The sequence below is a fragment of the Aptenodytes patagonicus genome, chromosome 5, assembly GCF_965638725.1.
Source record: "Aptenodytes patagonicus chromosome 5, bAptPat1.pri.cur, whole genome shotgun sequence".
NCBI lineage: Eukaryota > Metazoa > Chordata > Aves > Sphenisciformes > Spheniscidae > Aptenodytes > Aptenodytes patagonicus.
In genome coordinates this window covers 5,607,684-5,628,267 of record NC_134953.1, presented here as the reverse complement: position 1 = coordinate 5,628,267, position 20,584 = coordinate 5,607,684, and positions in this window count along the sequence as shown.

Below are 20,584 nucleotides of genomic sequence, written 5' to 3'. Positions count from 1 at the left end.
GAGACTTGAATATTTTTAACAAGATTCTTTTGATTCAAATCAAACAGGTCTCTTACCTCTCGCTCTTCCAGAAGCACAAAAAGGCTTGTGGGACTTCCAGGAAAGCAGTAACAGGAGAGACCGCTATTCCTCTCGCTCCCCTGGTCTCATTCACAAACGTCTTTACCATTTTCTGTGGGTTTGGATGAATCTTCCTGCAAGCTCATCAGTTTGAATGAAAGCCTCAGCTGCCTCCATACGTGAAAGAGACTATCCTACGGACTTGAGCAAGTTCTGGATCAAGCCTCATGCACTTTAAGTGGCCAGTTCTTTTACCAAGGAGCTTCACAAGCTGGATTTAAAGTTTTTCCCAGTCTATCAAGACCTCCTTGCAAAACACTGGCAAGCACAGGAACCTCTTGAGGAACTTCAGTTCTACTAAAGGAAAGAGACTTGCGATGACCTACATTAGTGGATGTTAGGTTTTAGTTTTGACGCGAGTCACATCATTCCAGGATCTTCCTCAGCAGCTATTTCATTAAAAAGTGCTCCTCTAGCCGGTAAAGACGCAGAGATGCCCCTTCTAATCGATTTTCCTAGCAGCATCTACGGATGCAGCTCTCGGGTTTCAGCAGAGGGACCTTCTGACTGAGCCTGTGCGTTACATGAAGTAAGAGACAGAGTGCAGCTAGACATGCCCTTCTTCAGGTGAGCTGTGAAGCAGAGCCACTGGCCACTGTGGGCACTAATTAAGCAAACCGTCTCTCACTAGAAAAGTATTTTAGAAGTCCTGAAAGTCTGACAGCTGTTGTGGTGCCCAGCATCCTAACGGGAATTGAGTATGAACTGGTAGGTTGGATATAAAAGATATGTGTAACCATCTCAGTAGCCGATGACCTAAGTATTGCACAGAAATAGTCATAGGACTAAAGTTTTTATTTTCAAATGTTAAAAGTATAAACTGGGTTCTTACCTTCTCAAATTCCTTAAGCATTGTCAAGCACTGATTTTTTTCTCACACCTCTATTGATAATGTGGTTATGTATCTGCTGCACTGCAGTAAAAGGTAAAGCTATTACCATATACTGTTTATCCTTCTGTTTTGGAGTACTATGAAGCTCAATTGAAGGGTAATCTAAATGCATGAAAGACACTACTGACATACAAAATCTCGCTATTACTTTCAGGACAGAAGGAGGACAAAAGACAAGATAGTACATCATTTGTTAAACACTCTGGCTTCCATGAAACCTCAAAAGCTTCTTTTCACATCTAGAATTTCTGGTAAGCCATTCCTTAAATCCATGCTGTTTAGCAGTTTGGCTTGCATCCCTATACGTTTGCTTCCATAGTATCCAAAAGAGGCCAGTCTGCGCTAACTATGGAAATTTCTTCTTATGCCTTATCATCAGAACCAAAAAAAGATGACAGAGAGCCCTTTCGATTCCCTACCCCCCCTAGATGTTAAGCAGCATTTCTATGTATTTTGAGAGACGTTAGTGCTGATACTTGGTTTCAGAAGATGAATGCTCACCCATACACAAGATTCAATTAACATTCTTTTATGACTGCATCCATATTATTCTTAACGAGCATAGTCCTTGGTAAGAGTGAATATTTACCTCGTGGCATTAAATCTACAGTTTTCAACCACAGTCATTAATGATCATATAGCAAATGATCACCCCAACACTCTGGCTACATTCCAGTTCAAGTAATTATATTCTGCCTCTCTTAATTTCCTTTCGAGAGTAATTGGACCTGATAACAGTCTTCACTTGTTATCCTAAACTGCTCTACAGCCTGACCACATCTCAAAGCTTCGAGGACTTAATCACAGCTCCCAATAGGTGAAATATTGATAGATGATCCCTCTGCTCACCCCATCTTTTTATCACATACAAATCCATTAATTATTGCAACACCAAATTAAGGCATCTACCAAATTCAGCTCTGCAGGTACTGTAGAGCTGTATATTGCTAGCTGCCTAGAGACATAAGTCAGGAGCTTAAATGATCTCAGAAGCTTATGAACTCATTGATTTTAGGAAGCTGATGATATGAAACTGCTGTACCTTTTATGCGCCTCTGACTTTGTCTACATTAGCAAGCCATTAGGCATAGTAAGAGCAGATCGGTAGGACAGCGCAACTGGCTGTGAGGGCTCTACATCTACAGTGCATGTGGTTTGGCAGTTTATCTCAGATTATGTTTAGTTTGATTTACTGGACTGGACATCCCAAATCCATGCGGTTTAAATGTATCCTGCGGAACTCTTTTGTCCCTGCTAGGGGTTGAAGCACCACCGGTGTGCACCTGAAGCAGAGCCTCTGGTTTAGTTTCCTCCAAAAGGAATACGATTCATATGCACCAAAACAGCAAATCAAACCAGCGCAGGATAAATGGGGACCATGGAGAGATTTGCTGCAAAGCTGCTCTGCTGTTCAGCACGTTAACATGGCTGGGGATCCACTGTACACTGAACTGGATTGTCATCTATTCAAGGACTGTTAAGGGACAACAGACCTTAACGGGGGACTGTTTTCTGACTGTTGTGGTTTAACCTCAGTCGGCAACTGAGCATCACACAGCCGGTCGCTCACTCCTTCCCCCTCCCGCCTCCGGTGGGATGGGGGAGAGAATTGGAAGAGTAGCAGTGAGAAAAACTTGTGGGTTGAGATAAAAACAGTTTAATCATTGAAATAAAATAATAATAACAATAATAATAATAATGTAATAATAATAATACTGCACAAAGCAAGTGATGCACAGTGCAATTGCTCACCACCTGCCGACCGATGCCCAGCCAGTCCCCGAGCAGCGGCCCCCCCGGCCAGCTTTCCCCAGTTTATGTACTGAGCATGACGTCCCATGGTATGGAATGTCCCTTTGGCCAGTTGGGGTCAGCTGTCCTGGCTGTGCCCCCTCCCAGCTTCTTGTGCCCCTCCAGCCTGCTCAGTCAGTAGAGCATGGGAAGCCAAAAAGTCCTTGACTAGTGTAAGCACTGCTCAGCAACAACTAAAACATCGGTGTGTTATCAACATTGTTCTCACCCTAAATCCAAAACACAGCACTGTACCAGCTACTAGGAGGAAAATTAACTCTATCCCTGCCGAAACCAGGGCACTGACCAACAATGAGACCAGACAATAATAAGGAAACATATAACTGATTCATAATGTTCAAAAGGAAGTTTTTGGGGAGGAGAGAGGAAGGGGCAAGCATGCTTCAGTAGCCTGGTGGGGGTGCGGTCTTCAGGGAAGACTCTTGAGCCCTAAGGAAACTGCTCCAGATGGCGAAGAATCTGAGACAGACAAAGCATGTAGGGTTTATTTGATATGTGCTGGTTTATTTTTGAGTTATTCCAGAGAGACCAAGCAAAGCAGCCGTGTTGTTGCCCATTTATACTGCAAAGCAGTTAGAACAGGGAAGAGTTCTCAGTATGGCAGGAACTGCCACAGCTGTGACAGCGGATGGGGGGCTCCAGAGTCACTCTACGGGGTATCTCACAAACCCAGAATATTGCATCACAGTAATATGAAAAATCTTTAGCACCAGGAGGAAGCAATGAGAAAAAGTTTCTTTCATTTCTGATTTAGTCAAATTCCAGATCCAGATCTACTTTTAAGTTATTTAAGCTTAAAATAATTCTGAAAATATTTAATTTTAGCAAACTTCTACCAGAAAGGAAAAGAAAAGCCAAGAGGGGGTGTTACCACTTTGTTTTTTCTCTCTGTGAAGTTACTGTTGTGGGGAGAAAATCCCAACAAAATTACCTATACCTTTTTTTTTTTTTGCTCTTTTTTGTCTTTTTTTTCCCAGAAAAAGAAATATGTCTATGCAGAGAGATTGATCCAGTCTGGTTTTTTAGTTGAAATGTACCCAGCAGTTCTCTGCATGCACCATATATCCCAGCAATTTATTACATGATGTGAAAGTCAGTCTCTCAGAAAATAAATAGCTTAGAGCCAGCAGTAGCCAAAGCTGAGGTGTCCTAAAATGAACATTAATCTGGAAGGAAAAAGGTAACTAGCTGGAGACTTGAGAGCTGTGTTGCAGAGATGTGTCTGGTTCCTAGGGAAGCGCACGCTCAAGTTCTTGTGAAATACGCCATTTAGCACTCGCTGCTCTCCAGTCACATCCTTTCACTTCACTGTTTATATTTACACACCTTTTTCTGCCTTCTGATCTTTGCTGTAGCTTTATAATTTTCAGTTCGCTTCTCTAACATTAAGTGCAAACAGCGTGCGATCGAATAAGACGTGGTCAGGAAAATGGCAAGGAACGTGGTGTCCTAGGCCAGGAGTTACCCTGAGGAGCCAGGGAAGATTTAAATTATTTCAGTCGTTGCCTCCCGTATATCCGTATGATGCCCCACACTGAGGACCACGAGGGTGAGCTGAGGCCTTTCCCTGTTACCATATTACCAGATAGGAAACATCTCCCCTACCTGGGGACGTGGGACTGGGAGGGGACAACCGAGTCGTCCAAAGTGACCCCTGCAATGGTGCAGGAGGTATCCAGTGGCAGGAGGTTCCTCAGAATGACGACTCCACATCCTCAGCCAAGGAAATGCTTCCTACTGTTCCCCAGGAAAAATAAGACCTCTAGTTTAAAAAAAAAAAAAAAGCCTATGATGTATCACAGACAGACAAGAAGGGGATCAGCGGTACCATGAATACCCTGTGTCACTGCAGTAGCAGAGGACTTACTGAATAAAATTTCCCAACCGTTATAGACAGCAACTGTGTTCCACGTTATAGAAAAAAGCAAAGGAAAAGCCAGTTTTAAATGGGAAAAAAAATTCTTATTGCCCAGAAAATTGGTGATCAGTTTAATCCTGAGGATGTGAGCAGGACACATTGACCAGATACCTGAAAGAATGTAATGCCAGTCATGTCTTGGACCTACCGACTTCTCCTCTGATCCAAACACGTCTGCTGTGAGAGAAGGGCAAAGGCAAGCTATCCCATGTGGTAGGAAATAACCTGTCCCTTGCCTCAAGAAAGGGAGGGTGAAATAGGGTGACTATATAATGAAATGGTGCTCCATCCGCCTGTCTTCTGTCTTGTAACGCAAGGTCTGTTGCCATTATTCCATCAAAATTAGAAAACAAAGGTCTAGGTGCCAGTAGCATTAAAAATATTCTTCTCTCACAAATTATTGGTTGCAGGTAACCATGGGAAGTGGCTGCAGCGCTTATTAAGGGTCTTTAGCTGTGTCGACGACACCTATGCTCAACCAACTGTAGCTGCCCATTATCCTGTAAGAGCTGTTGCAGCCCTGTTCGTATTTACAGGCTTTCAGTAACAAAACTGTGCCTTGCAGTTGGGGATCAGCTGCACACCGGAGCTGCTCATTCACGGCACGTAACCTTCTGCGGGGTGGTGGGGTTTGTGACCGGCCTTCTCCATCACCCTTCTGAGCAGGGGTCAAGCTGTTGCCAAATTGCCACATTTCTTCCAAAAGATACGGATGAACAGACAAGGGTGAACATGCTGTTTTACAAATCCCACGCTGATTATTTTAATGATCGTGGGCCCTTCTGGAAACCTCATGGAGGGTACAGAACGTCACAGATGTGGCAGGAGCCCAGCAGCTGACTAAAAGTGGTCCTGGGGGACCCACTTATTCATGGACAGATGCGTAAGCTAACAACAGACATCCCATCATCCTCACTGCCATCACAAGTTGTAACTACGAGGACTCAAGGTAAGCCCCTGCAGTATTCAGCTGTAATTCCCAGTCAATGGGAATTGTCCCGATTAAACTGAGAGTGCAGCTGATGGAGTATTTGAAACTCCACTTAAAAGTAAATATTGACATGGTTTAAAGGGATTAACTAAGATGACTGGATTCTTGTCAAAAACTTTTTGAGATAAAAAAGAGCCTTTTACAAAGCCTTCACAGTGTTTTGAGACGTTATTTCCTGTGATAAAATGGAAAAAGGGGAAAACTTGCTCTAAAAGTATATGAAAATCTCATGTTCCTAAACACTTATCTTTAAATGACCAGCTCTCAAAATAACAGCTCTCATAAAACCGCACATCAAGTAGCTCTGTGTGTGACTTATTAATGGACAGTAGATGATGTCACACTGGCAGCAAAGAGGTAAATAGATTAAACTTCCCAAACCCATATTCTTTAGTCTTAGCAACATGAAGTTGTCGGTCCTGAATTTTAATTGCTTGGCTACTTGTATTTCTGCTAAGTGCAGGTTACGCATTTTGCTTCTCCGCATCCATCACCCCATGTGTACGATGGGAATAATCCCTGTAACATCAGCCACGGAAGGCTTTTAGAGGGAGGGAGGGATTCATCGGGGCCTTGCCGCACGTTCCCGCTCGCCAGCGGGAAGACCGAGTTGCCACCCCAGAGCCCGTGACTCAGCCAAAACCAGGGGGTGGCTTTCCCCCGGCTGCATGGTGGGATAACTCCCGCGGCAGCTCTGTGCCTGACCCCGCGCTTATCTCCCGCCGGAGCTGGAGCCCGTTCTCTCCCCACGGCCGTCTGCGCGTGACAGCAGGTATCAGCTTCGCCCAGGCGATGCGATAGCCGTAGCGGGGGAGGACGAGCATCCCTTGCACTGCCTCGCCTCAGAGGCAGCCAGGCACAGCCGGGGCGAAGCCGGCCCCGCCAGCTCCAGACGCATACGCAATAAACTGCAGCACGCTCTGGTTGCTGGGGCTGGGGAAGAAGCCTGGGCTATTAAAGAAAGAAAGTGGAGATAATGATAGATATCAGTATTACGAAAGTCTTTGAAATCAAAACCACCTCAAAAAAAGCTTCCAGTTTTCTCTCCGCAGAAATCCTGGAATTAAATCTTTGGCTTAGTAAACTGCTTCTTTTAGCAAAGCAAATTTAAAAATGCCACAGTGATGAACAATGTAATAAAAAAAGCCATCATATTATTCTTGAACGAGGTTTAATAAAAATCAAATAAAAGCAATTATCTGAATTTTCAAGAGGATCTCCTCTTCCTTCCCTGAGGTACGGAAGAGAATGAATTCAGGAAATCATTAGAATCAGAAACTGGCGCTGCACAACAGAGCCAGTGTTTGCTGTACAAAGACAAACAGAAATCTCCTCCCAGGCTAACAGGCTCCTTGCTAAAGCTGTTGGAGTGGAAATTCCACCTATAGGTGAAGAAGGGTAATTAAAGAGGCACAAGAATTTCTTTGTAGTAGGGCTGGCTTTTCTACTCCAGAGCAGGCTGCGGCTTTTCAAGTATTCATATTCTTCTTTACTCATACAGGAAGAAATTGGACATATCGCAATATTCAGAGCTGCCCACAGATCTCTGTAAGCAGGCACATGTGAATTAACACCCATTAACACATACCGTATAGCACTTTCCGCTCTCGCTCCCGCGTAAATCCAGAGGGCCCGATTTACCAGTTCCTTCTACCTCCTGCAGCCGTTTAGGCTGATGGAGAGCGTACGCTTTTCAGCTGGAAAACACGCTTTGAGTGAAATCCAAATCTTTTGTGAGAATGTGTTGATTTCAATGACATTGTGAAAGGCAGAGAGCAGAAATGCATTATTTCAACACTCCCGTTTATTTTGATAAAACATTTCATGCCGACTCATTTCAATTGCTTTTGTTTCCAAAGTTATGCTATACTAAGTATTGCAATATTGATATTACTAATATTTTGATGACAAGCATGGTTTTTCAAATTTTCACAAGAAATCTTCAACGTGCCAACTTTTTTCCTTCAGATTCTGAACGAAAACAAATTCTGAAGTAGAAACCTTACCGTCAAACTAAAATGTATTGCTAGATTAGACACATACCACTTGGCAGTCAGACTCAGAGCAACTCCACGGACTTCAGAGGAGCAGCTTTAGCTTGCAGCATTGTTCCAGGAGAGCAGAAGTATGTCCTCTGCGTTATCAAGCACTTGTGGATGGTAATAGACCATTTAAAGGGAGCAGATCTTACTCCGCTTGACTGATATTCATAAATGCTCTGACCTCTGCGGAGGGGGGACTGCTGAAGTTGGATGCCGCATTTTCACCGTGAATGTCTCATGGCTTTGCTGTACTCTCGGTCAAATCATTTAGGGCTTGATTCAGTCTTGCAGAACTGGGTCCTTACCTCTCTCATATAATACAGTCACTTTTTCTGCGAGCCTGAATCTTGCTCTGAAGTCAAACTCTCCATGGCTGAACTTTGGCAGCCCAACAATTATCAGAGCAGACGCTGATTTAAAATGTACCAACAATTTTTACTTGACTTCAGTCAAAACAATCTAAAAAGAAAAACATAACAACGGAAAAATAAGACCCAAGGAGGTAGACAGACAGGGAGAAAAGTGTCTCTGATCCTAATCTTGCAACAAATTGTATGTAAATGGTGCCTCAGGGAAGCCATTGGGCTGCACGAGTTTCCCTGTTGAGCATTTTGTAGAATTTGGGCCTTAACTTCATGTCACAAAAGCAGAGAAAAAAACACCGAAATGGAGGGAGGTTTGACTCTGCTCCCATTGATGCCCTGTGGGATTCATTGTTCAGCTTCCCTGAAAAGAAAGCAACAGCCTTCTTGTTACATATGTTTTATAATACTTGGAATATAAGTACTGTTGGGCCAGACTGCCAGGTTTTTTGGCATACATTTTCCCCAGAGAAATAGCTAAGTTCTTCAGTAGTCTCAACAGCGAAAAGACTGAGAAATGCAGGCTCTTCAAATTAAAACAGGAAAAATAATCTCACTACAGGTGTCTAAATATTACATGAATTATACGAATTCAGCTCTGGCAAGATGTGTCTTCCACATACCTACAAAATAGCAAAAAGATTGTTCATGTATTTGAAAAGATCAGAGTCACTTCTCTCTACGCTTTCCTCCAGATCAATTTAAAACAAGATAGGAGGGATGTTTAATATCAGGCTAAGGGAATTTTTTTATCGCTCTTTTGCTTTTTTCCATCTCCATCGTTTGAGAGGCCAGTTGTTCTGCTTGTCTCTTCCCCACTCTGTAGGGCTAGACAAAGTCTCCCTTCAGTCCCCGAGGACTGATTCTAAAATATCATACCAGGAGGCAACACTGAGGAGAGGATGGGCTGCAGTAGCACAGATTGCCCATAACTGGGATTCCTCTCACCTGTGAAAATGATAGCGCAGTACAGGCAGCACGAGAATTCGTACTTTCTCCTCACTAAGATTTCTTTTAGCAAAGGTGCCTTGTGATTTCAGGACCTCGATGAAGGTACCTTGTACTCCACTGATCTAATCTTCAAGTCCTACCATGCCAGTGTAGGACATAAGGTTGGAGGTGTCACTGGTAACCTCTGCACTCCCCATCACATGAGATTATGGAGCCTCAACAGAAATAATTTTAGTTGCTAGCTTCCATCTACAAGTTTTATTCAGTATTTAAACAAAACCCAACAGTAGTAGCCATACAACGTATGCTATACGTGCTTCCAGATGGGTTTGGGGATTTTTGGGGTTTCTAAAGGTGAAGTCTATGCAGTAACAAGTGGTCTTAAAGCCACTTCTACATATCGGGACTATTTTGGCCCCTACCCATCAGATAGGGTCTAACTGTTGCACGCCAGCTGCCAAAAGAAAAGAAAAAAATCCAGAAAGGAAATATGGAAAAGTAGCATTTGTAAAAAAAGAATTTCATCAGAAGTCAGGAAGCCATTAATTCCAGTCTAACTTGCTGCATGAGCTTCTGTTTAAAACAAAACACAAAAAATGTAGAATCGTTAACAATAACAGGAAATCAAATGGCTGCTGTTTCAGCATGTATACTGGAAAAACGTGTATGTATAGGGATTAAACAAAATAAAACCCCACAGCTAAAGGAATGGCTTAAATGATTACTTTTCTGCTGTTAAATTTTCAAGGGCAAGGGAAAGTGGAACAAGTGCAATTCTTCTTGGAACGATAGCATTATTATTCTTCTTTAAAAGAACGAGCACAGCAAACAAACAACTGGTAGTACGCTTCCCTACGTAGCCGTATATTGTGATACAGCAACTAGGAAATAACTGCCCGGCATCGGGTCACGCTAGGGGTGAATTTACGGGGCTGTGCCTGCTCTGCAAAGGGAAAACTCCATAGAGAGTTTGTAGCAGGTTAGTGAGGATGACATGCTCAGGTGGTTTAAGTTCCATTTAAATGACGATGACTCAACACAGGGATTTAAAATATGCAGACATGGTTGCCGACTTGTTGGAACAAGGCACTTGACGATGCAGTTTCCCTGTCAGGAACAGGTTCAGGTACAGGTTCTGGTCATGCATCTGCCACTGATTTCTGAGTAAATCATGACGCCTAGATTTGCAAGAATATCTTCTGTTGCCGAGTGTTTGGGTTGCAAATAGCCAGTAAAGGACACCTTCACCGCGGACAGGCTTGAAACAGCCACGGTTAGTATATTCCAACAGTCCCTACCGAATAACCTGCTGTGTCAGCGTTTCTCGTGCGAGGATCTCAGAGCAACGAGTTCATTTCACAGCCACCACCTGTGATGCACATTGATATGCATATATTTGTATTTACTTAGATCTACTTGTATTTAACAACATTTATTCATGTTTTTCACACAGACTAAGAGAATCCTGACAGCTCCTCCAGCCCGGGAAGTATTAACGAGAGGACTAATTATTGCCCCAGCTGTGGCTGAGTAGCCAATTTGAAACAGCTGTACTAAAAACCTGCCTGAAATTAGCAGCCGGGGAGGCTCTACGGAGCCTTAGGGAAGGGTGTGGAGGTTTGCAGCGTGGCCCTACGGGTGTCTCAAGGTGGCAGGATATGGTTTTGTATCTTCTGTTATCTTAGCGTGGCCTGTCTTCAGTCCTACAGGTAAGAAGCGTGGCTGGTGGTGTGCTGGGGTGCAGTAGAGGTCGGTGCTATGAACGTAGAGCTTTTTGACCGATGTATACAGGGTTAGGTTTAAATAAGGAACAATGTATGAGTCCTGTAAATCTTCTCAAAGCTTTGCTGCAAATCCTGAGGAAGCTCTCTTTTGTGTCTTGGCTTAAGCTATTAAGTCTTGGTAGCTTAAAACTTTTGCGATGACTATCTGTTGAGGTGTCCAGGAGTGAAGATGGGTAGGCGTGCAGGAACAAGTGAGACTGCAGCTGTGCCACGGGGACCCATAAGCACACCCAAAATCAAATGGGGGGTGGTGGTGTAAAGAATATTTCTGCATTAAGTGTAAGTCAGGTTGATGCCTTCCAAGTGGTTTAAGTCTTATGAATGCAGATACCTTTCAGTGACTAAAAAAACAGCACTTGATTTAAGTGATTAAGATCTCAAACAATGCGTTTTCAAACGGAAAGCTCTTTGGTGTGAAATGCTTAGCAGTGCTCTGAATTCATAGCACCTTACGTTACGTTGCTGTGCTTCCTTAACAGTCCCTTGTGCTCTTGGCATAAGGGTAACGGGATTGTTCTAGGGAGCTGCTCAGGTTTGCTGTCGGAGGTGATTACAAACAGCTCAACAGCTGGACAATCCATGTCCCTATTTGCTTTCTTGGTACGAGGAGACGTACACTGCGTGTTTCTAAAGCTGCGTTTCCTTTGTACGCCTAAAGTCATTAAGGAGTAGTTAATTCCCCAAGACCCTAGAGGTCTGTGGAGCACAGCAGCAAAGGCTCTGGCGAGCAGCTGTGCTGTGGCACGCTCAGCCTTGGGCTGCGGCGTGGTGTGGTGGGGAGGAACAGGCGGCTCCTACCTCATGTGCCGGGGAAGTGCTTGCAGGAAGGTCTGGGTGCTCCCCAGAGGAAACCTGCGAGTTCACCTCTGAAGATTTCGGGGCTGGGGGGGGAATGGCTGAAGTCTTAGGGGAGGGTAGAAAAGGGGGAAAACCCCAAGACAAAAGCAACTCGAACCTCTAGTGTACGACTCCTGCGCTAAGGCAGCACACTAGATCAATCCAAATCCGAGCAGTGCCAGGATATTTCCACTGACGTATTCAGTGGAGTGTGACAAGGCCTCTGGGAGAGGGAGCGAACTGGTAATAGTAGGGAGCGATCACCACGATAGCAAAAAGAGAGCACAAATTCATTTCTCCTCCTGCCTTTCACTGGCAAAGCGGGAAAGGCTGGGACATTAAGTGGAGACAGCGGGGGAATCCTTGGTCTTGAGTTTTAACTTACCGTGAAAAACTCAATGTGTTTTGGGGGTTTTTCTAGATTTTTAGGTCTGATGAGAGAGTCTGAAAGAAACTGTGCCCAGGCATGACAGCTGTGTTTGATGATGAAGTAGTGTCCTCTATCCACTTATTTATGTAAAAATCTCTGTGTTTTAAGCAGCATGTTCTCCTGAGCTGCCTCCTCCTCCCCTTTCCCACTAGGTTACATGACTGACACTTTTGCCATGACAAATCCATGAGTGTCTTAAAAATTTACCATGAAAACCCTGGAGCTTTAATTATTGTGCATTTACATAATTAGTGCAAATACATGCAATTACCATGTGTACCTACACAATTACCAGCTACAATGATGTACTAACAATCCTTATTAAACTTTAGTGGGGGAGGGATGCACTGATTGTATGCACAAGCAACATCTGTAGTTTTGTCTGTCTTTTTCTTGCCCTTATTTGAAAGAGCTGTGAGTGTTTAGGGATGGAGGGGGGGGGGGGGGTGTTAACATGCTGAAAGCAGTGACATACTGAAAGTAGGTCAATAAGCTGTCCAAATTAGAGTTCTAGTGAGATGAAAATACAAGGTAGGTATTCCCAGCAATGTTTCCAGGATGCAGTAGCTTCTGCAGTTAGCGTAATACCGTCAATTCTTGATTACCCATGGGTTAATTATCCAAATTGTAAGGTAACTGTGCTGCATCAGTATCTGCATCCTCTATCACATCTGTAGTTCACCGGAATAGAATTCCCAAATTTCTATCGCATCTGCACTCTTCCTCCAGTTACAAATGTCTGCATGACTGGAGTCCTCGTGACATGCCCCTTGGCTGCCATGTTTAGCTGAATGTCTGCTACTGGGGAAAAACAAGTGTTTCCAAAGTACTTAACTATATTATTATTTAACTTAATATTTGAATTAAGATGGGGGGGGGGGGGGGGGGGTCGGGTCAGGTCATGAATGCTCTCTTTTGCGAAACATGCTTCCTTTCCTATAGGAAGGATTTAATGTAAAAATCCCAAGCATTAGGAATTCTGCTAATTCAGTAGTTCTCCGGGCTCTTCTGTTCTCCAGGAATTTCAGTGGCCTTCTACTTCTCTTGGCTCACAGACAATAAAATACAGCAAATGATGTATTAAGGACCACACCTCTTCCTGTTGTCTTCAGTTTTGCACTTATTCTCCTGTTCAGCTGTAAGGAATTTGTTGCCTGTGGTACTTTTGCGAGAGCGCCTTATTACGAAATTCTTCACTGCTCCCTCTGCCCTACGTAGTCCCCCAGAATAGGAAGGAAAATTGTCTGCAGCTTTTTTTTTTCGGTTTTGTTTCCTGCACCTCAGGTCACAGTCCAAGCCTTGATGATCTTTTGTGCCACTTGCACATATGCCTGTGGAGTGTACAGCCACGTGCAGGAGCTTGAGTTTTGTTTTATTTTCTACCTCCTCTTAGAGTAGAAAACTGTACTGTCTGTTAAAGCAGTGAAAAATTGAGAGGCTAATTGTTGCTGCTAAACGCAATAAAGCAATACTTTGGGCTCTCAGGCATGTTTTATGACCAATATGGCAATTACTGAATAAAATCCCATGCCCCAGAATGTTTATTTGTGTAAACAACTTATGGTTATTTATTCATATTTTATGAATTTATTTTTTTTTCCAAAATTGTATTAACCATCCCTTGTGGTACAAAATACAGTTGTTTAGGAAAAAACATAAATTATGCTGCATGTGAAATGGGAGGACCCATTGAGAAGCTAGTCCTAAGTGTGTTTAAGGCTACACTTTATTTAGCATGATTAGCTGTGTTACGAAGCATTATAATGTTCTTCTCAAATCATAGAATCATTGAGGTTGGAAAAGACCTCTAAGATCATCAAGTCCAACCGTCAACCCAACACCACCACGCCCACTAAACCATGTCCCGAAGTGCCTCATCTACTCGTCTTTTAAATACTTCCAGGGATGGGAACTCCACCACTTCCCTGGGCAGCCTCTTCCAATGTTTAACCACTCTTTCAGTAAAGAAATTTTTCCTTACATCCAATCTAAACCTCCCCTGCCGCAACTTGAGGCCATTTCCTCTCGTCCTATCGCTTGCTACTTGGGAGAAGAGACCGACCCCCACCTCGCTACAACCTCCTTTCAGGGAGTTGTAGAGAGCGATGAGGTCTCCCCTCAGCCTCCTTTTCTCCAGGCTAAACAACCCCAGTTCCCTCAGCCGCTCCTCATCAGACTTGTTCTCCAGACCCCTCACCAGCCTCGTTGCCCTTCTCTGGACACGCTCCAGCACCTCGACGTCCTTCTTGTCGTGAGGGGCCCAAAACTGAACACAGTATTCGAGGTGCGGCCTCACCAGGGCCGAGTACAGGGGCACGATCACTTCCCTACTCCTGCTGGCCACACTCTTTCTGATACAGGCCAGGATGCCATTGGCCTTCTTGGCCACCTGGGCACACTGCCGGCTCATGTTCAGCCGGCTGTCGACCAGAACCCCCAGTCCTTTTCCGCCAGGCAGCTTTCCAGCCACTCTTCCCCAAGCCTGTAGCGCTGCATGGGGTTGTTGTGACCCAAGTGCAGGACCCGGCACTTGGCCTTGTTGAACCTCATACAGTTGGCCTGGGCCCATCGATCCAGCCTGTCCAGGTCCCTCTGCAGAGCCTTCCTACCCTCGAGCAGATCAACACTCCTGCCCAACTCGGTGTCGTCTGCAAACTTACTGAGGGTGCACTCAATCCCCTCATCCAGATCATCAATAAAGATATTAAACAAGACTGGCCCCAGTACTGAGCCCTGGGGAACACCGCTCGTGACCGGCCGCCAACTGGATGTAACTCCATTCACCACAACTCTCTGGGCCCGGCCGTCCAGCCAGTTTTTGACCCAGCGCAGAGTACGCCTGTCTAAACCGTGAGCCGCCAGCTTCTCTAGGAGAATGCTGTGGGAGACGGTGTCAAAGGCCTTGCTGAAGTCCAGGTAGACCACATCCACAGCCTTTCCCTCATCCACTAGGCGGGTCACCTGGTCATAGAAGGAGATCAGGTTGGTCAAGCAGGACCTGCCTTTCATGAACCCGTGCTGGCTGGGCCTGATCCCCTGGTTGTCCCGCTCATGCCTTGTGAGCGCCCTCAAGATGAACCGCTCCATCATCTTCCCCAGCACCGAGGTCAGGCTGACAGGCCTGTAGTTCCCCGGATCCTCCTTCCGGCCCTTCTTGTAGATGGGCGTCATGTTGGCAAGCCTCCAGTCGTCCGGGACCTCCCCCGTTAACCAGGACTGCTGATAAATGATGGAGAGTGGCTTGGCGAGCACCTCTGCCAGCTCCCTCAGCACTCTCGGGTGGATCCCATCCGGCCCCATAGACTTGTGAGTGTCTGGGAAGCTCTGTCTGATACGAAGCAGTCCTCGCTGTCCTTAGAATAACATCTTATTTTGCTGTTGTTCGCTCTCTTTTCCAGTAGTCAGGCTGGCTAGTGTAGACTAAAATCTCCCACAGAAACTCAGACCAGAGTTCAACCTAAGAGTTCTCAGCTTGGTGCTGGTGTTATTTGTTATCTCTGTCTCCTGATTGGGTCAGATAAGAGCCGAAGACAAGGGGAGAAACAGAAGTAGGACTCGGACTTCAACATTCACGCTCTACACATGGCTGCATTTGTTGTTCTTTAAATTGCATTACCTTTCTCCATTAAAATTCAGTGAGGCTAAAAGACGACCTGCTTACTGTCAAACTCTAGCAGCAGGTAGTCAAATGGTAGAAAAACAGAGTAGTATTTCCTCTACCATCTATGAAACAGGAATCCACATCATAGATGTCTCTGCTCACATACCGAGTAAAATGCTCTCAAGGTAGTTACGTGCATGTCTGGTTTTATGTAAGATTACCCGATTGCATTATATGGAGCAGATTAAAAAACAAGGTCCTGATGTTTGCGGTCACTGAAAATCCTCGGGTATTTTTTTGTAAGACCATGATGTTGCGCATAGCACTTTGGCCATCCTCCAACTTTGCTAATTACATTCTGCCTGAATACATTCCCCCGAGTTTACACTTGGATAAGGTTTTGTTTTCTTTTTCACTTTTTCCTCCTGAAACTGTGCGGTGTAGCTAGAAAAGAGTTTAATAACAACAGAAGTGACTAAAGTCCCTATTTACGAATCTCGGTTGCAATGTTTGGAACTTATTTGCTTTATGGATGAGGTTTGCACGGGTCAAGTGACTTCACCCCAGACCAAATTTTGATTTGAGATTTCTCAAAGTTGAGACGTGCTTGGTTCTTGAAGTTGGACTTTGGTTTGGCTCTGACAGGGCAGTGTCTTTATCTTCTTTAGAAGGAAAGATTGTATGCACTGGGGTGACTAATGTTTATGTCCCCATAAAAGTATACTTTTGGCACTATATAAATAGCATGTTTACAATGCCACATTTCCTCAGCTCGCATATGTTAAGTTCCTTTTCAGTATGTTACAAGCACGTGGCATGCCCTCTCTTCCTATCCTTTCAGTTCTTTTTTTGTTTTTGTTTTTAAGCTGTATCCTTGACTCTTGAAGGCATACATCCTGGATTTCAGTGCTATCTTCCTACATCATATTTTTAAAGGCTTTAGTCTCTTTGTCAAACTAATCAAGTCACCTTGCTTAATCCAGCACGGTGTGCATGTGAAGGCTGAGTACAATGCTGTAAACCACAGCTCTGATCCTTCTCAGAGTATATCCCATGCTTAACTGAGCCATGGGTGCGAAGTTGCTCAGTGGTTACTCAAGAGTCATAGTTACTTGGGTCTGGTGTTTGCAAGTTAAGTGTATGCATTGCCTTACCATGGCACCCTGAAGAGCCCCTAGAAGAGTTTTAGGCTTCTGAGTACGCGGAACAATTTGCAGAAGACTGGCATAAATAGCGGCTTGGTTCAGAAAGAATGACTGTAAAAGGAGGTGTGAGTGTTAATTCCCATAAAAGACAAGACGTGTTTCCCCAGTGACTAAAAAATGCCTTGACAATGCTCCTTTCCTTCCCTGTTGCACTGAAGCTCCTTTGGAGGAATCCAGTCCCTCATTTTAGTCACGAATGACTATGTGACTTAAGCAGTATAGGTTGAAGACAACCAAAGAGGGATCAAATTTAAGACGATATGCAAATGTTTTCAGGCCTCAAAAGGAAAAGGGAAGGGGAAAAAAAAAAAAAGAAAAAGCCCAAAGCTCCAGCCACTTCCCTCTTAATGTCTTGTAATTGTTTCCAATTTGTTTTTCTCAGTAAAATTGTTTACTTTTTCCTCTAGGACTCCAGTTGCGTAACTGCAAATTTCCTTAATATCTTTGCATAGCAATTTCGTCTCTAATTTAAGAATCCAAATACACCCTGTTTTCTTTTCCATACTATTAAGGAAAAGATAAAAATGGACATAGTCCTCAATAAACTGTACCAGTTTCTCACTGTGCATAGTGAAATGTGTACAGCCTGACTGCAGCCTCACTTAATCTTTCACACTGGTGTAATTTAACTGCATCCAGTAGTATTACTCCTGGCATTCTATGCTGTTGCTAAGTCGGAAGAAGACTTGTTCTCCCTCGTTCTGAGGCAATATTAGCTAAACTTCAGCGTAACTATTGATCTGAGTAAGCATTTGCATGAGATAAGCCCATGGGTTATGACAGAAGAGTAGATCAGAGATCTGTGTTGATGGATGAACAGTTCCGTGAGGGCTCAGAAGACTTCAAAATGTGTGTATCTGGGGAGCACCAGGTGTGCTGGTGCTGACATGACTATCGCAAATAGCTACAAGAAAAGCAATGCTGATGTCGGACCCTACTATGAAATCGCACTGATCACAGGCAGTCTTCTGTGCATATTGTACACCTGCAGTCCACGTTGAGCTTACCGGAGTTAGTTCTTAAACTAAGCAGCTTAGTTACTAATGGCTGTAGCACCCAATAGCTCAGTGTGGACTCGCGATCTAAGCGCTTACTGCCTTTGGTCTCCATGCTCTGTGCTAAACCCTGCGCTGCAAAAAGCTGCACCGATAGCAGTTACCTGATAAAACTTGTATACAAGTAACCTGGGTATGTCTAGACACAATGGCTGCATGCCATCTCGACCAATTCCATTTCCATTACGGTGCAGTATGAATTATGATAGCAGCAAAACCTAATCTGAACCACAGCTGAAGAGGGTTAGGGGGAGGTGATATTCTGGTTTAACACACAATCCTCTGGAGAAAAGAGTTCAGATCTGTCTTAGGTTATATAACAGAAATGAGGTTAGCAGATTCGGTCTAATCCCTTGTGGATAGGCCCACCACAGTGCGTGGAATAATGTGGGTAACTGTCTGCCTGCCTGCTCGCTGACGGCTTCGCTACCGCAGCAGCAGAACGCTGTTAAGCCAGGATCCGAGACCATGCGCTGAAGCTCGCGCAGCTTCTGTTCGAAGGCTGGTTACAACAACTCTCCAGCTCAGAATTGTCAAGAGCGCTCGTTTGCAAAAAGCAGCCCGGTCTCTTAAAACAAACAGAAAGGGCCTAATCCTTGATCATGTTGCAAATACTGCTTTTGCTTTGCTCTGACATTGCAACGCAGTTGGAAAACTAGGTTGATCAGCCTAATTGAGCACTTTCTTCGCAGGGCTGTTCTTGGGACAACACTGAATAACCTAAGCCAGCCCTAACTCCTAAACACCCCCCCTTTCTTTTTTTTTTTCCAGTCTAAGTGGCCAGTCCATCCTTTGTGCCCCAGCAGGCAACTGGCAGTGAACTGGAGCAGCTCTAAAAGTGCTTTATTCTTTGTCGTGGATTAGCCCAGTCCCCGGCTGAAAGAGCACATCAACATGGGTTAGAGGCACCTTTCTAATTTCACGAATTGTATCGGCACAGGTCAGAGAAAACTAAGGCCCTCCTAATCTTTAGGGAGTTAAATTTAATTTACAAACAAACTGATAGATATACTAGGAAAAACTGACTGCTGCAACCGCTCTGGGGCCAAAACCTAGCGGCTGACTAACGCAGCCTATGGAGGAAATAAGGAATGTCTCCTGCAACCGAGAACACGAAGGGCTCTATACAGGCAGGCGTAGCAGTTGGGACCTGGCCACGACACCAGTTAACGCTTGCTGTCACTGCAAGTGCTGTCTGGTCTCTAATGACTGCAAGCGGCCAAGGCTGTTGCAGTTGCGCATCCCCTCTGGACAGGTATCGCCTCCAGCCCCTTCGGTGCCCCTGAACAGCGTGTGGCAACACCCATTTAGTAGAGATGGGCTCGGAGGGCACAATGGCACCTGCTAAATCACCAAACTTATTTCCTGCGAGACCTTTATTTTCCTAGTCGTGTACTGATCAAGCCACTTGGTTTCTGAAAGATGGCAGGATGATGCAGCTGGTAAATCCTGCGCGATGTGGTGATGTGGAAAGCATTCTGCAGCAAAACTACAAAAAGCTTGGAAAAGTGAATGTGTTATTACCAATCTGTTTTCTGCTTGGATGACGTCAGTGGAAGTTATGCTTAAATACAGCGGACGGGCTATGCCCTTGTAATTGCTTTTCTGCAGAGAGATATGTTTAATTTTCTAATCTTACATTTCTGTAAGATGGTTTGAAGCAATGAAACATCAAACCTACTGCTTGACTTTGTCCAAGGCAGAGGTTTTGACACCTTACCAAGCTGATATCTTAAATTAATTTGCAATTAATATTTTTTCATTATTATTATTAAGGTATGATGCAATGACATCTGTGATTATCAGGAAATGACTGTGTTGCCAGTGCCACTGTCGGCTACTTAAAAGGCTGGGTTTATTCAGCGCCTGTTTTAATAATGGACATCAAACGCTGTGCAGGAGTAGAATGACTTACGGGCTGCATTGACTAAACAGTATCCACCGTTTTAATCCGTGGGCTGCGGGTTAAAATCATTGGGCTGGGTAGGGCTCTCGGCGGAGGGCAGCGCACGGCGAGGAGGGAGAGATGAGGGGGTCACTGCCGGAGCAGCCGAGGGCGGCGTCTTGGCCAAGCTCTCTGGAAGCGCTCGGTGGGGAGGTCCTCGCCCCTGGGGCTGCGCCGCTCGGTCATTACGCGGCCCCTGGGGGCCCAGGCCTTTGAAGAAAACACTCCCTTGACGGGTAACAGGGCTCCTGCGTGTGACACCTGGAAGCGGGGCCTGCGTGTCCCGCACCTGCCCCTGGGCCTTAGGCCGAGGCGGCCGCCTCGCCACGACTGCAGCCCACCCGGCTTCTCCGCGCCTCTGACGGCCGCTGCCGGCCCGCCCTGCCCCTCACGGCCGCGGCCTTGCCGCCCCCGCGGGGGAACGGAGGGCCCGGCCCGGCCCGGCGGAGGCCGAGGGCTCCCGCCCGGGCGGCCCCCGCGTCTTTCAGGCAGCTGAGGCGGAGGCCAGGCGGTGCCGGGCCGCGCGGGGTACGGCGCGGCGCGGGAGGGAGCCGTGATACGGAGAACCGGCGCCGCTCCCCGCCTGGGCGGGCGGTGCGGCGGAGGGACCCGCCGGGAGCGGGGGTGGGGGGGGGGGCG